This window comes from Euprymna scolopes, chromosome 18 (assembly GCF_053919585.1).
Source record: "Euprymna scolopes isolate OS-2025 chromosome 18, ASM5391958v1, whole genome shotgun sequence".
NCBI classification, from domain to species: domain Eukaryota; kingdom Metazoa; phylum Mollusca; class Cephalopoda; order Sepiida; family Sepiolidae; genus Euprymna; species Euprymna scolopes.
In genome coordinates, this window is record NC_136499.1 from 37281917 (window position 1) to 37299563 (window position 17647).

The following is a 17647-nucleotide window of genomic DNA, read 5'->3' on the forward strand; positions in this document are numbered from 1 at the left end:
AAACAGAGGCGTGAAGACTTGCGGTATTCGGTCACAAGATCTCAAGTCAAATTCATTCGATCGCACACACTGGCGAGAAAAGGTCAAGGACGGCATAAAATTAGTAGGAAAGAAATGAGAATGATAATGCGAAGAAAAAAACCTAAAAGGGAGAAGATGCAGTCCAACTCTGCCACTCCAACCATTTCTACCACTGACTATAACTGCAACATCTCCCAATGTAGTTAGAAAATATAAAATTGGACTAATTAGGTGTAGAATATTATTGTCTAAACAGAAAGAAGGTTGCTAATGTATATATATATATATATATATATATATATATATATAGCTCATATATATATATATATATATATATATATATATATATATATATGAGCTTCCAAGGGTAAGAGTAGTAATATAACCTGAGTTTCGACAACTTTATACGTCAAAGTGTCATTCATTTTTCCTAGGTGGCATTTCGGACTTCTGTTTATAATTTAACTTCCTATGTACGTATATTTCTTCCTATTCTTACTGCCCATGAAAGTTATCCTCCTCTTAAACTGAATTCAAATTATTATTTTATATTATTTTTTCTCGATACTTTATATTTCATAATAAATATTGTATTTTGTAAGTTTGACGACACAGCAAACAAATTCCGTAAGGCTATGGAGAATACAGCGTACAAGTTTAATTAAACAAATATTTTATTTATTATCGGTCGTTTCCACATCAACCTGCATGATGCTATTTCCGAGGCAATCAACCAGATGCTTGCATACCTACTTTTCCACTCTGGGTCAATTGACAGTTTCTTCGTCTGTAGCGATGAACGGATGTTATGTCTGTAATTTGTTCACCCGTATATGGTCGTAAGAAAATGTTGTTAAAAGTTCGGACAATAAATGCGTCTTTATCTTGTGCTTTATCTCTTACCGTGTCGACACGTGCTTTTTTTCCTTGCCGCTTTTCTGTCCTTTCTCGTCTATCGATTACGCTGTGAGGTCACCTACGTGTCATTGGCTTTTTTTTTTAGAGCGGTATCAACAAACATGTTTGCGACACATTTAAGCATCTGCGTATAAATCTAAGAAATTAACTAGAATGACAACAAGTCTCACATTAACTGGTTTAACCGTTACAAATGCACGTAGAAATTAAATTATTTTAATTTATCTATACTTTACTATAGATTGTAGAAAGATAGTTTTCCTATTTCTGACATATAAACGCTAATATGCACAACTTATTATGCGTGAACAAAACTTGTCGATATTTTCTCGCACCAATTTGAAATTAATTATTCTAATAAATTGATTTTCTTCCGATTTCACTGTACCACGCAAATATTCACAGTATATATATATATATATATATATATATATATATATATATATATATATATATATATGATTGTTCACTGAGTACATTTTATGATAGAAATATAGAATTTTACAATCTTTATTAAATAAAATCCCGGCAATAATTGAAGTGTCGATTCAATACATTTTGTCGTAAACGGTCTACTGCTTACTTTGCTTTAATGCTAAATGTCCTAATGCTTAAACCAGTGCGATCATTTATTATAGTGTTATATCAGTAAATAAGAACTATGATAAAACTACACATTAATATACAATAAAGTATAAGGTTTGTGCAAAAAGAATGTGTTTTTTTACGTTCAACTAAGTATATAAAAACGATATTATTTTTGCACCAGTCTAATATTTCATTTGCAGTATTTTAACGGACCCGTTTATTGTTTAGACCTATTTCACTTAATCAATGTTTCCAAAAGTTTTATCATTATTTATATAATGTACACATAATTTTACTTTAGTGTCCTCGTAAGCAGACGTAGGAAAAAAAAGGAAAATAAAAATAAATTAAATAAAATATACATGCATTGTTGGCGTTCTCTTCTGATATTAAAACAATCAAAATCGGAGATCGTATGTATATCATAGTATACAGGACGACTTTATTAGATCACAATAAGTAAGACACGTTTAGCCTGACCAATAGCATATGAGTGGCTATTTATGCATAGCAAGCGTTATATATGAGCAGATTGTGAAACCTCCATTGCCGAAATAAATCTTATCTAAAAAGTATAGGTGTTCATTAGATTAGCTACACTAATGGACAACAGCGGCTGCTAAGCAGCAGAATGCCAGTTAACGATGACTTTTCATGACTTCGGTATAAAACACTCGCAAGATTTCTTAATGAACACCCGATAATGTTGCGAAGCTCATGGGCTAAATTTTCTACAACCAAAAATGAACATAAAATTATAGGAAAACTGATTATTTCTATCGCAAGTTCAACTAACTGATATATATATATATATATATATATATATATATATATATATATATATATATATATATGAGAAAAATATGTTGATAATAAGAAAATATGTACTGGTGTATATAGATATATTGATTATTATGAAAACAAACGAAACATATACAGTGTGTGGGGGTTATAAAAGTATTGTTTTATGCCAGGCATTTCTAAGTTTATAAGAAGAAGACGGTTGGTGCTAGGTAGCAAGTTATAGATGCGAAATCAAGCAATAGGTACATATAGGATCTTTGTAATAGATTTACGAGGGGCTGCAATAAGTAGTGCCCCCGACCCACTTCCCATAGCAATAGAGCAACGAAAATCTGGCACAGTTATTAGTCTTTCTCTATATAGGAACCACCACGAGATATGCATTTCTCCCATCGTTTGATGCAGTTCTGGAGACCGTTTTTGTAGAATATCCCAGGTTGGACTTTCAACTACGACGTGACTTCAGAAATCAATACTACATCATCTGGGAAACGCTTTCCTTTCAAAAACAACTTCATGGCTGGGAAGAGGTGAAAGTCAGAGGGCGCAATGTCAGGAGCATAGGGGGATGGGGAAGGGTTTCATAACCACATGCCCGTGCTTCTGATCTGGCGACATGCGAGTTGTGGACCGGAGCTGTGGCCTGCAGGAGGAGGTTACTTTTACTGATCTTTCCCCGTCTCTTCATTTTGATAGCTTACATTAATTTCCTCAAAAGTGAAGCATAATATGCTCCTGTTATTGTGGTACCCTTTGCCAAAAATTCTGTCATCACTACTCCGTCCTGGTCCTAAAAGACTGTGAGCATGACCTTGCCAGCAGAGGGCTGCACCCTTGCCATCTTTGGAGGTGGTGAGCCCAAGTGCTGCCACTGCATTGATTGGGCTTTGGTCTCTGGATCATTGTGACTCATCTTCTTGGCACATCTTCAAATTCATCCTCGAGCACTCGACGCGTTCTCGCTTCTGGAATGGTGTGAACAACCTGGGAATCCATCTGAGAGACACGTCATGCATACGCAAACGGTCATGAATGATAGTTTCCCCAGAACCTGTACTAATCTTGACATCTTGAGCTATTTGGCGAATAGTAATTTGCCGAGCTTCCAAAATGGCAGTCTCAACTTGACGGACAGATGTCTCATCAATGACAGAAGCGGCATCCAGGTGTGGGAGCTGTTTCCACGGACTTCCGGCCATGTTTGGATTCAAAATGCCAGCGTTTTACAAGGTCATATGAAGGGGCATTATCAGCATTAGTTTCTTTCATTTCATCAAAAATCTCCTGGGTGTTCATCCTTTCAAATACAAAAACCGGACCACTGCTCGACATTCAACATGCTCCATTTCGCACGTGACTTAGTTCAAACACTTGTAAAACGGAAACCACAATTTGTTCAGAAATGTAATTCGCCACATAAGTTGTAGAGCTATAAATCATTGCACATGCAAAATTTAAGCTAGATCAGACAACGGAAAGTCGGTCTATGGCATTACTTATTGCACGCACCTAGTAGCACATTATGTGATAGAGATGTGTCTAGTTAATTATTAGATATATATGGTATTTTAATTATGTAAAGGAAAGGCTTACGTAGGGGTTAGTGATAGAGCACAGAGTACGCTTTAGGAAATAATTGCTCTATGTTTTGCGATTTCATTAAGGAATTAATTCATTCATTAATTAGAATACAACGAGAGTAGCACCTGCTTATCTATATGAGTAAAATGAGGAATAAAGGTAAATAGAAACAAAAACGTGTGTGTGAGAAAAACAGAGGATGATTAAATAAGGAAAAGTTAAACAGAATTTGTAGACTCAAAGTAAAAACGTTACTGACTTAAAACAATGCGATGTTGAAACTAGATAATAGGACAGATTTGGTGCGTATAGGATATACTCTAAGAAAGGTAGAAACATGTCGACAGGCGTTAGGCATAGGAAAATAGAAAAATAAAAAATAATATACTGACAGGGAAATAAAATACAACGTTGGTAGTACTAGTAATAATTATAGCAATAGTCATAATAACAATACTAGTATAATTAATAAAAACCAAGAGTCGTAAACAACCACTAAGAATAAACATTCTATATTTATACGTCAGTTTAATATATACAAATTTAAGTTTTTCTTTTATTATTTATTTATTATGGCGCAGGTGTTGAATGCAAAACGGAAAAGACAAATTAACGTTGTCACTAGTCTCGAATTTATCGATCGGTAGTATATGAGCAATCTTCTCTCTATCGTTTTATATCTTTATATATATACTAGCATTTTAGCCCGGCGTTGCCCGTGTATTGGGAGATGTATGTTGAGCAAAAAGAGCGGTCATTTTCTTTTTAGTTTGACCCCTATTATGGCTCCTTAACAGTTATGTTTGGGACTCAAATAAAGTTATCAGGTTAGATACATGTCCAAAAACCCTATATCTAAAATTTCAAGTGTTAAAACCCAAAATTGGCGGAGGAGTTTGGTATGGTTCTCAAAGGTTAAATCGTTGAACTTTTACCCCTTTACAACTGAATTTCTGGCCGAAAACCGATCACAAAGATTTTCCCACATCTCAATACGCTGCATATCAAATTTCTTGTCTGTAGACTGAAAATTCGCAGAGTTATTGCGTGGAAAAATGTACGCACACACACACACACACACACACACACACACACACACACCAGACACGTTCACTTATGAAGAGAGAAAAAGAGGGAAAGAGATGAAAAAGTTAGAGGAAATGACATGGAAAGAAGATTGCTAATATACTCTATATATGCATATAATATATATATATATATATATATATATATATATATATATATATATATATATATATATATATACTAGCATTTCAGCCAGGCGTTGCCCCCGGGTGTTTGAATGGGTGTGTGGAGCAAAAAAAAATGGTAGTAGAAAAGGCAGCCTCGAACCCGTACCGCGAAGGAGGAAAAAGACGGGGAAAAAACCGTGCCGTCTTTACTGTTACGGCCACCGACAAACCGGAGGTGATGTAGGTTTTAATTAAGGCTAGACAACAGAAAGGAGAGGATGACTTTAAAAAATATCGGTGAAAAAAGTGAACCCATCCTGTAGAAAAGTGCCCATTTGGAGGTGAAGATATTAATGTTTTTAGCCAAGTTTTCGATATTTGTCGTCTTAAAGGTCGAACTTAAAAACGATACTGATCTTGTGAAAATCCGTCGCCTCTGTCGAAAGTTGTAGGCAGACATGCAAACATACATGCATACACACATTTATATATTGGTAACTAGATATTTTCGACCCAGACCGATTAAAAACTTGCCCTATCTCTGAATACCCATAATGTAAAATTTCAAATGTTAAGACTATACATTGTCTGAGTAATTTTGTAGAGACCGCATAGGTATATTTTTTAAAACTTTGACTCCTATTATGACCCTTTTTATTTATTTATTGGTTTCGGCTCAAATCAAGTAATTAAGTTAGATCCATAGCTAAGGAACCTATATCTAAAATTTCTAGTGTTTAGACCGAAAATTGTCGGAGGAGTTTGGTAGAATTCTCAAAGGTCAAATCATTGAACTTTGACCCCTAGCTCGCCAACTTTCTGGCCGTGAACCGATCACAGAGATTTTTCCAAATCTCAGTACCCTGCATATCAAATGTAGAGTCTGTAGACTGAAAATTAACAGAATTATTGCGTAGGGAAATGTACACACACGGGGAAACACACACACACTTTCACTTTTATAGATATATAGATATAAATTTTCTATATTTATATCTATCTCTACTATCATATAAAATGAATTTGTACGTGTCTGTGTGTGTGTGGAAGTTCCCTCCGTATGGACTCGTAAACAGCTGTGCCGTTTCTTATGAGATTACCAAGGATCTTACTTTTACCCCAGGCATTGTTCGATAATATCGTAGGCTTTCAATAATATCGAAAATTGGTAATCGAAATAATCTGATGAAAGAAGGATTAACCGGTTTTGACTAAAGTGTATACATCACACATGGTAACATCACAAGTGTATTGGAGAGGTCTTATTACCTCACAAGCCTGCAGGAGCGACATATTACACATAATAGTAATTCTTGGATATGAAAGAGGTGCTTTCAAAATGAAGGCTTCTGTTTAAAGCACACGGGATCATGATGCGTAACTTTTTCATTTAAAACTTAAATGCAAACAATTGTCTCATCACAGGCATATGAAATCAACAGTAGTTTTATGATACGACAGGGGCACATTCGAAATTATGGTTCTATTTAGAGCACAATTGAAACATGGTACGTGAATTTGGATGTTTCTTAATTTTAATTAAAAGCGTTATATATGAAAAAAAAAATCATAAAATAACCAGTAGATGCTCTATAGCATAGCGTGCTGAGTTCCACAGAGAGAGCAAGCAATAGTTTCTAGAATTTTAAGATGGTAAAGAGAGTGTGTATTTGCGCTTTGAATTTTAGTGCGGGCTTTTTTTCCATCCTTAGTAAGTCGCACTTTCTTTACCATCTTAAAATACTAGAAACTATATATATATATATATATATATATATATATATATATATATATATATATATATATATATATATATATAAAACTCTGAGACTTTCTCTTTGCAAACAAAAAGCGAATCTCTTAGGGCTTAATCTAGTTTCTATTTAATAACTAATTCACCCCCCCTTTTTAATACATATATTCCCCCCTACTTTTTCATCACGGATACATTGTCCCCCCTTTACTTTTGAAAACGTAATTAAGTTCGATTTTAGTTCTGTTGAGCGAGCTTCGAAACCGGTCAGCTGATACATTCATTTTTATTTTTTTAATTTCACAATCTTAAATAAATAATGTTTTCGAACAAGTTTAAATTTAGTCTTTACATAGCCATAATAAAATTTTGTACCCCGCAAAAAATATTTAAATATATATATATATATATATATATATATATATATATATATATATATATATATATATATATATATATATATATATGAGATTGCTTAAGTACTAAGATCTCATTGGACAACGTAGTCCTGTTAATATTTATATTGGAATATTCTACTCATTTCTTAAAGTAATTTGCAATCAAATTGGGCAGGATTATTATTTCCCTACAGTTTCTCACTCACCTATCTTACTTCTAGTTTAGTTCTCTATCGTTTGTTTAATATCCTGTGCCAACGCCGTATACTTTGGCCCTCCTTTTGTAAACATATATCATAAATACTAATCAAGACATCCTAACTTAAAAAAAAAGTCTCTATATATATTCAATGTAATTAAACTTGTCAAGAACTTCGAAGAATGTGGAGGAAAATACAACGAAATTTTTTACTTGACGACAACAAATAGAAAAAATCCAATTCTAATGTAAACAAACATTGGTAACGATGCCCTCTTTTGTAATCGAAAGCTAGTAAACGTTTTCAATCCAAAGTGTTAATGTTGAGCTGTTAGAAGTAATGAGAATAGAAAAGTGCGTGAGTTTTTAGATACTCTTATAGCAAAGTAACTAGATAATTTCTAACCAGGTTATTACAGTATACACAAGTATAAAGAGAGACATGTTTGCCTACGCGGGTTTCTTCTAGCCAGAAACTATATCAATTATTAAATAATGCACAGAAGCGTGCATTGTATGAATTTGATAAAGCGTCATATAGATTGAATATAGCCGTTATCACACATCTCGACACCAGCAACCATACAATAGTTTGCTTAAAAAGTATTAAAAAAGGCAATCGAAAAACATATAAAATTAATGCCTACTGATTATATATATATATATATATATATATATATACATATATATTTATATGTATATTTATATATATATATATATATATATATATACATAAATTATATATATGCATACACACAATTACAGATGCATATATGTAGGTTTACGTAAGAGCTAAGGAAAGACGGAAAGATTATTTTTTTTTATCTATTCTTAAGATTGAAAACAGCCGATCCTCCAGCGAGACGAGGGTTGCCATTACTTTTCCTAGGCTTCCTATTGTCTGTCAGATGAGACCAAGCATAACGATGTTAGCTGTAATGTAACAAAAGTCGGTTAATAGTCAATTGCTTGATAGCTGATGACATTATGTACTTTTTTATTAAAATAAGAAATACAATAATTGCGTTGGTTTCACTTAAACCATTAATATGTCTTGCCTTTCCCCATCTCAGAAAGTTTGTAAAATTTTGTATTCAGGTGTGATTTTAAATCAATTTTGAGTGTTATATAATGTCTGTTTTTTTTGTTTGTTTTTTTCGTAATGTTGCCGTTTTATTCAGTAAGATTTTAGATATTGGGTGTAATGTAAAAATGTAATACTATTAGAAACGTCATTATTTTTTATAATATATATGTCATACTAAATGGGTTAATACATTGTTCCCTTTATTTTTATCTTAGAAAATATATCATCAATCTGCGGGATTGATTTGTGATGAGAAATCATTTTAAGTATTCCAATTAGTTATGGTCCTGGATATGACCTTAAACTATATCCGATGGTGAGGCCCCAGCTTGCAGGCCGCAGGGAGTGTGGAGCCACACTCTAATTGGCATTGCTCCAAGGTCCACGCTGATCCGGAGTGGTAGTACCTGTTAGGGTCCCAAGTATGGGTTAAATAGAATATGACTTAAAAACAAATATACTATATTAAAAAAAAAAGTTCTTCAAAATCACCAGATTCGGCATTAAATAACCTGAAAAGGGTAGATATGCCGTAAAACAAAACAACCAACCAACCAATTAGTTATAATTTTCAGTTATTTAACTAACTGATGCATCATTTTCTAAGTTTATATCAATCAAATTTCCTCTCACCTAATGTTACCAATTTCTTTCTTTGTTCTGTTAGTATCTACTTTTTACAAGCGAAACACTACTTATCAAAGCTGGAAGACCACTCGAGTATAAGTGTTAGAAAATGGACGGTGGTCTCCAATACAACCACGTAGTGATCGTTATTGATGACAATCGTGTATAACATGATCATTTAAGAACCTGTTTACCTTAGATATGAAGAAAACCATGTTGTAGTCAGAGAAATTGAGTTCCACAGGCGACACATCTAGGAAAGATTCTTTGTTATTGAAATCTGCGTTAAGATTTAGATACAGTTACAGAATAGGTGAAATTATTGATAGTGGATGTAGCTAATCGAGTGCTCTGTGTGAAATTTAGCAAAGGTGAACCATCTACAATTCTCCCCATCTCTTACTCTCTATCAATTTTTATGTTTATTAGAGCCAACTGTTACCAGGAAAAAGGGTAGCATTTTTGAAATATTAAATTGTATATTATGAGGAATAAAATTACAATTAATAACAGTATTTTAATTGATAGCGCTCAGGGAAGTAAATGAGAGAAAGACTCTAAGTGTGGGTTTTGTTTTAACTTCTAGGGCGAAGAGTTTATTTGTTTATCAACAATATAATTTGGGAAACCGCTGTTGATGAGAACTTGTTTTATGTTTTTTTAGTTTGATAAGTTGTATTTTATTGTGGGAAGAATAACTTTTGCTTAGTCGCGAAGGTTTTTGATGATGGTTATTTTGTGTCGGTTGGGGCATTCACTCTAAAGATTTAGAAGGAAAGAATTATAGCAGGTGGGTTTTTCTGTAGTTGGAAGTGCTTAAAGTGTTATTGGAAAACCCTGCAAAACCAGATGAAAAAGACCGTTAAGAAGAAGATAAAGTATGAGAAATAAAACGGTTGAAACGAAGTTTACGAAAGTAGGAAAATAAAAAGAAGACGAAGTTAGGGTCGCTGCAATAAAATAATATACGATGAAGAAGAAGATGCTAAGAAAGTAACCGAATAAGATGTAGAAAAAGACGATATAGAAACAGAAGATGAGGAATTGAAAGTCGAGGACAACAAAAGCCGGCAAAAAAACCAACAAAAAAAACGAATGGTGTGGAAAATAAAACAAAAGGCACCTAAAGATGAAAAAAAGATGATGTTGAGAAAAAGGACGACAAAGACGAACAATCCATTTAAGGTAAGAGTAAATGACGCTGACAAAAAAAGAAAGAAATAGCAGACGAAGATGAAGGTGTTAGTGAAAAAGAAATAAGAAGTCCCAGCTATGTGATTAGCAGCATCAACTGGTTACGGTCAGTTATAAAAACGTGTTTGGTTACCTGGAAAGAATAATTAAGGTCCATGTGGAAAGTGATATACGTGGCGGATAGTGATACTTAGAAAGTCTGATTCAGTGTTTAGATATTAATATACTTTTCATCACAAAAAGGTTCAGAGCATTCCTGCGAATCGAAGTTGATGTAGACTCTAAGGTGCTCCTTATAATCGACACTCAAATGGATTATTCCGATACAACCGTCTTCCTTTCAAGGTTGAAAGTATTCCATCTATATTCCAGCAGACTATGAATGTGATGCTGACAGGCATAACGATAGCCACAGCATTTACCGATGCCATCATCAACTCTGGCACAACCCAAGATGAACTCCTACAACGTCTGATCGCTGTACTTGATAGAATCCAACAGTATGGTTTCCATGTACAAGCTGAAAAATGTCAGTTCTATCGAACGGCAATGTAATTTCTTGGTTTTATCTCTGAAAAAAAAAAACAGGTCGACGATCAGACCCAGAGAACTTATCAGCCATCAAAATTATGCCAGCTCTAACAGACATCAAAACTCCACGTTCTTTCCCTGGGTTGGTAAGCAGTTACAGCCCACTTTTACTAAACACACACACACACACACACACACACACACACACACACACACACATATATATATATGTATGTGTGTATGTATGTGTGTGTATTTATGCGTTTGATGTGCGAGAAGGTGGTTTCTTTTCATCGAAATGTAAATATAATAAATATTACCTGACCTTCTTACATACATGTCTGGAAATTTGGTTCTTCTTTCTCTTTTTTTTTTTTTTGATCCATTCCTGTATGTCTAAGTCATGTCTGGTCTCAGAGGTACGTTGTAATTTGTTCTATAAATAGTATGATGTGATCTATTTGTAATACCTAGCGTAATTTATAGACTGCATATGAACAACTTTTTAATAATAATGTGTTTTTTATGAGGGTATGAGCTATTCATTAAAGTGGATACAATAATTAAAAAAAATTGTAATTTGTTTATTCGTATACCTTGTCTAAAAATGAAATTTTCATTTATGGAATTTACTTTTCTATTTTCTTATATATATATATATATATATATATATATATATATATATATATATATATATATGTGTGTGTGTGTATACATAACCAGACAATTTATATATATATATGTATATAAATATATATATATAAATTGTCTGTTTATGTATATCCATGAATATATATATACATATATATACATTTATATATTTATACATGCACACACACACACACACACAAACACACACATACACGCACACACACACATATACATATATATATATATATATGTATAAGATTCTTATAGGACACATTTTTTTTAATGTTTTAGGAATTAATTTTTCTATTTTCTTATATATATATATACATATATATATATATATATATATATATATTTATATATATATGTGTGTGCGTGTGTGTGTGTTTGTGTGTATATCCATAAACAGACAATTTATATATATATGTATATAAATAGATATATATAAATTGTCTGTATATGTATATCCATAAATATATATATGCATATATATACATTTATATATTTATACATGCACACACACACACACAAACACACACACACACACGCACCCCCCACATATATATATATATGTATAAGATTCTTATAGGACACAATTTTTTAATGTTTTAGAAAGTATAAAATTAGTCATACGTACCCAGAGACACAGTTAAATAGCAAACTACGGTACAAAAGGGAATGAAAGAAAACAATCCTGAAATGTAATAGCATAAGTCTATTAGAATAATACGATAAAACTAAAGACACATTTCAGATGAGTCATTTCAAAGAGGAAACATCACGAATTACGGTTAAAATAAATACATTGCCGAATAAAGTTTAAATAAATAGTGGCATGGAAAAAATCGTAATCAGATTACGGTTAGCATTATTTGCAAGAAATTGTAAATATTTAGGCAGTCTATTTTATATATCTACGGATTTTGTGTGTTGTTTTTTTGTTGTTGTTTTACTCATGTTAAATTCATCTAATTCTACACATCATCATCATCATCGTCGTCGTCATTATCATTGAGAATTTCTGCTGTTTGGAACGCTGTTTCATGTATATTATACATGTATGTGTACGTGTGTATATGCATTTATGTACATGCGTCTATGTGTGCCTGTGGTTGTGTGTATGTGTGTATACATGCGCATATATTTTTGCGTTCATGTGAATGTATGCATGTATATGTCGTTAATATCTTTATTTACATGTGTATGTGGGGTTAAGAGGCATCCCGTAATCTGTTGTGAAGGCAATCCCGCAAGGAGAAGCAAATAGTTTATTTAAAAACCCATTAAGTGGAAGACCAGTACCCACATAAAGCTGCTCTGCAGTTTGACTTGTTGCTGGCTATCTTGCGGGTGCTTTTTGCTGGATTTCAACATTTTGAATAGAGAGAGAGAGAGAGAGAAAGAGAGAGAGAAAGGGAGAGAAAGAGAGAGAGAGTGAGAGAGTCCTAGTTTTCGTACAAAGCAAATACTCTATAATACAATCTTTGTATAGATACTCCCTTAGACATTTGTCTAAAAAAATGTTCTGTGGCGATAGAAAAGAGACGGGTGTCGGCCTGAAAGGCTGGAAGCATGTAATAACTGACATGTCATCATTATATGTATAGATGTATATATGTATGTATGTATGTATGTATGCATATGTATGTGTGTATACGTGTACGTATGTTTATATATGTACATGTGTAGATATATGTATGTATAGCTATGTGTATATATATGTATGTATATATATACGTGTGCGTATATGTTTATGTGTGTATGTATGTATATATGTGTATATATATTTGTGTGTGTGCGTATACGTAGTTGTATACATGCATATATATGTATGTGTATGCATATATACGTATATGTGTGTGTATGTGTGTAGGATGTATATGTGTATGTACGTATATGTATGTGTATATGCATGGTAATGTGTGCATGTATGTGTATATTTGTATAGGTGTATATATGTGCATGTATGTATGTATATGAATGTATATGTTAATGCATGCATGTGTGTATGTATATGTGTATGCATGTGTATATGTGTATATATGTGTATGTATGTATTGTGTATTATGTATGTATATATGTGTGTATGTATATGCAGTGCATTTCAATTTACCGTGCAATTTGAACATTTTTTACCAGTTTCAGAAACTTACCGGTTGTTTCGTATCAATATTTTCGAAAACGTTGTCAAATCTGCGCGTACTGTGATATTTTCTTGGGTAATCCACATTACAAAGCAATGACCCAAGTCGAGAGTATTCCGTAATACTATATGCTTATTAATAAAAAGATCCACCGGACCTATCAAAAACATTTTTAACGGACTCATTATACAACAAAGAAAAATTACTCCAGGATTATGGCTGACTCGGATCATTACTTTGTGATGTGGATTACCCAAAATATAGTTTGATCATTTTACCACACTGCTTTCAAGGACAGTAACCTCGGATTTTACCGTGCAATTTGAATGGTAACTTTTATATCTTTTTCTTTAACTTCCCTTACTCTATGACTTGTAATTAATCATTCAATTTTTAATAATGATTTTCCATGTCTCATTGACTTTAGCAAATAGGGCGTATACCATTATAGCCATTTGCTTGTATTTCTCCTCTGAATAGCTGGTAGACATCGAAACCCTATAGGACAAGGAGTTGAAATATTTCTAATGTATTCTTTGTCTTACATAGAATAATAAACAGCTTTGATATGAAACTCAAACATTTCACGTCATAATTTTTTTTTAATTCATTGAATCACTAAAATTTTGTTTATGTTCTCTATCTTGTATATCGAGCGATTTGTATTTAGATGAGATAATACTTATAGAATATTACTGCCAGTAATATTTTGTAAATCTTATAATCCCAAATTTCCGTACCAGCTGATTGTTGGATAATTTTATCCTGACGTATATATATATATACAGTGATGATCATATTTATTGGCACGGTAAAATAAAAGTTAAATTTTGTCTAATAAATTCTAAAAAAGGGATTAAATTAAAGAAAATAACAAAGTATATTATGTATTTTTAACTGGCCTTTCCGATGCAGCAATCGGATTTTAGAAAAAATAAATAACAAAGGAACAACAAACATAATTGCAAAAAACCCTTGTTCAAAATTATTGGCACGGCTTTGTTTTTCTTTTAGTATCAGTATAATATCAATCAATTTCCGGTTTACGTGCTTTCTGAACTTTTTTATACCCATATTATGCTTGTTTAACGCTAATACAGTGAATAATTTTTTTCAGATAATTTTTAGATAGCGATTTATTTAAACTATTATAAGTGACTAAATTATAATTTTCAATCGCCATGGTTAAAACTAAGGAACACAGCGAAGACGTCAGGAAGCTTGTTGTAGCATGCCATACCAATGGGGAGGGCTATGATAAGATTTCAAAGAAGCTAAACCTTCCCAAATCCACTGTAAGAGCCATAATAAACAAGTTCAAATCGCAAGGCCACGTTATGAGTTTAGAGGGTAGAGGGAGAAAAAGGATTCTTTCCCCAAGAGATGAACGGAAAATTGTTCGACAAGTAAAACAAAACCCAAGGATCTCTGTTGGGGAGATTGTTGATGAACAGAGCACCTCTGGAGTGAATGTATCTCGACATACAGTTGGTAGAGTTTTGAAGAGAGCTGGTTTAAAAGCATGTCGTCCGAGAAAGACTCCCTTATTGAAGCCTATGCACCTGAAAGCAAGGTAGCCTTTGCAAAACGTCATATTGATAAAGATGTTGCATTCTGGAAACGTGTTCTATGGACTGACGAAACGAAAATAGAGTTATTTGGCCATAATAAAGTGCCTTATATTTACAGAAAATCTGGCGAAGCTTTCCCGCCTAAGAACACCATACCCACAGTGAAGCACGGTGGAGGCAGTTTGATGTTTTGGGGATCCTTTGCTGCCTCTGGACCAGGGCGACTTTTTAAGGTCACAGGTAGCATAAAAAAGGAAGATTATGTTAAAATATTGGATGAAAACCTGAAAGACTCTGCTAAAGAGCTCTCACTTGGTCGTCGTTGGTGGTTCATGCAAGATAATGACCCAAAGCATTCGGCTAAACTGACTAAGAAATGGCTTGAGGACAATCATATTAATGTTTTGGAGTGGCCATCACAAATCCCAGACCTTAATCCAATTGAAAATTTATGGAGAACATTAAAATTGAGGGTAATGCAAAGGAAGCCTAAGAATCTTATTCAATTGGAGGATTATTGTCAGGAAGAGTGGGCTAAAATTACTACTGAAGAGTGCAACAACTTGGTTGTAAACTATGAAAGGCGACTGAGGAAGGTAATCAAGGCCAAAGGCTATACAATTGATTATTAAATAAATCGTGCTAATAATTTTGAACAAGGGTTTTTTGCAATTATGTTTGTTGTTCCTTTGTTATTTATTTTTTCTAAAATCCGATTGCTGCATCGGAAAGGCCAGTTAAAAATACATAATATACTTTGTTATTTTCTTTAATTTAATCCCTTTTTTAGAATTTATTAGACAAAATTTAACTTTTATTTTACCGTGCCAATAAATATGATCATCACTGTATATATTTCTTATTCCTGTATGTTTTTTGCTTGTTCACAATTTGATTAATATATCCAAAAGGTCCCTTACGTTACTCTCTCATTTATTTCCATATATCCTATCATTCTTGCAAACTATATATAATAAAGCGATCATCTCAGGAACATAAACAAAAAATAAAAACTATCACCTAATAAAATAATTTGATAATCTCAACAAATTTCTAGCTGTAAACAATAATTCCGAGTAAATAGAAAAATGTTTGGCTTTTATTGCTTTTTTTAAATATTAAAAAAAACACTTACAAAAAACTGAAGAAAAGATTTCATGTGCTTGCTTTGATTATTTTTTAAACGACTATACCGAAATCGGTACATTTTTTTACGATGTGACCCACAAAAAAATAAAGATCTACTTTTTTGGCCTAATACGTTTAAATAGCCTTTATAAATAATATGAAAGAAATTTTGAAAAGAAAGAAAAGTAACATTGTAGAGTGGTGGATCACTTTTCCATATTAATTTAACGTAAAATGAGCACTCACATTTTTGCCACCAAGCCTTCAACGAGACGTGTCGCCTCTGGCATCTTTTGAAGTTTGGCGATCGAGGCGGTGGGGGACAACACATGACAAGTACAATTTGCTTCATTTTTTTTTGGTGGGGGGGATTACATTTAAAACATAAAATAACGATAAATTTAATTAATTTTTATGAGCCCACTCTGTACTTTCACCTAACAATTTCATAAACAAAACGAACCCCAAAATATGACAAATTACATTGGAGGAAGGCATTACAATGACGAAAAATTTCATTTAATTTTTTTGGAATTAATTTTTGGTAGATATTCATTTTTTAGGGGTTCTGCCTACTTGGCTATTTTTTTTTTTGCGATCTTCCGGCCATTCGCTGCTATTTTTATTTAAACAAATGTCATCTCTTTCAACTCTGACCTTATTCCAGCCGAATTTTCGCCCAAAAACTAATAAAAAATCTTGCTGCATATCTGATTACCCTTTATGTAAAATTTCAAATGTTTAGAGACAAAATTGGCTTAATAGTTTGCTAGATACTGCAAAGATCAAATTGTTTGAACTTTGACCCCTTGGCAGCCAACTTCTCGGCCAAAACCAGATTAAAAACTTGCCTCATGTCTGAATACGCTTTTTTGTAAAATTTCAATTTTTTTTTTACTAATATATATATATATATATATATATATATATATATATATATATATATATATATATATATATATATATAGAGAGAGAGAGAGAGAGAGAGAGAGAGAATGTGCGTACGTAAAAACACTTCTCAACGTATACACTCAACAGATTTTAAATCTGCAGATTTAAAATAATGAGTATTCAGATATGCTGATAGCATTTTAATCCGTTTTTATCCGGAAAAATGGTGCTAAGGCGTCAAAGTTTAAAAAAAAATCGTATGTGGGATGCCACCGGATTTTTATATGCTTTCAACTCTTTCGAGATTGCGCATGCATGCACGGTTGTTAAATATGACATCTTCCTTAAGTATGATATTGTTTGAAAAC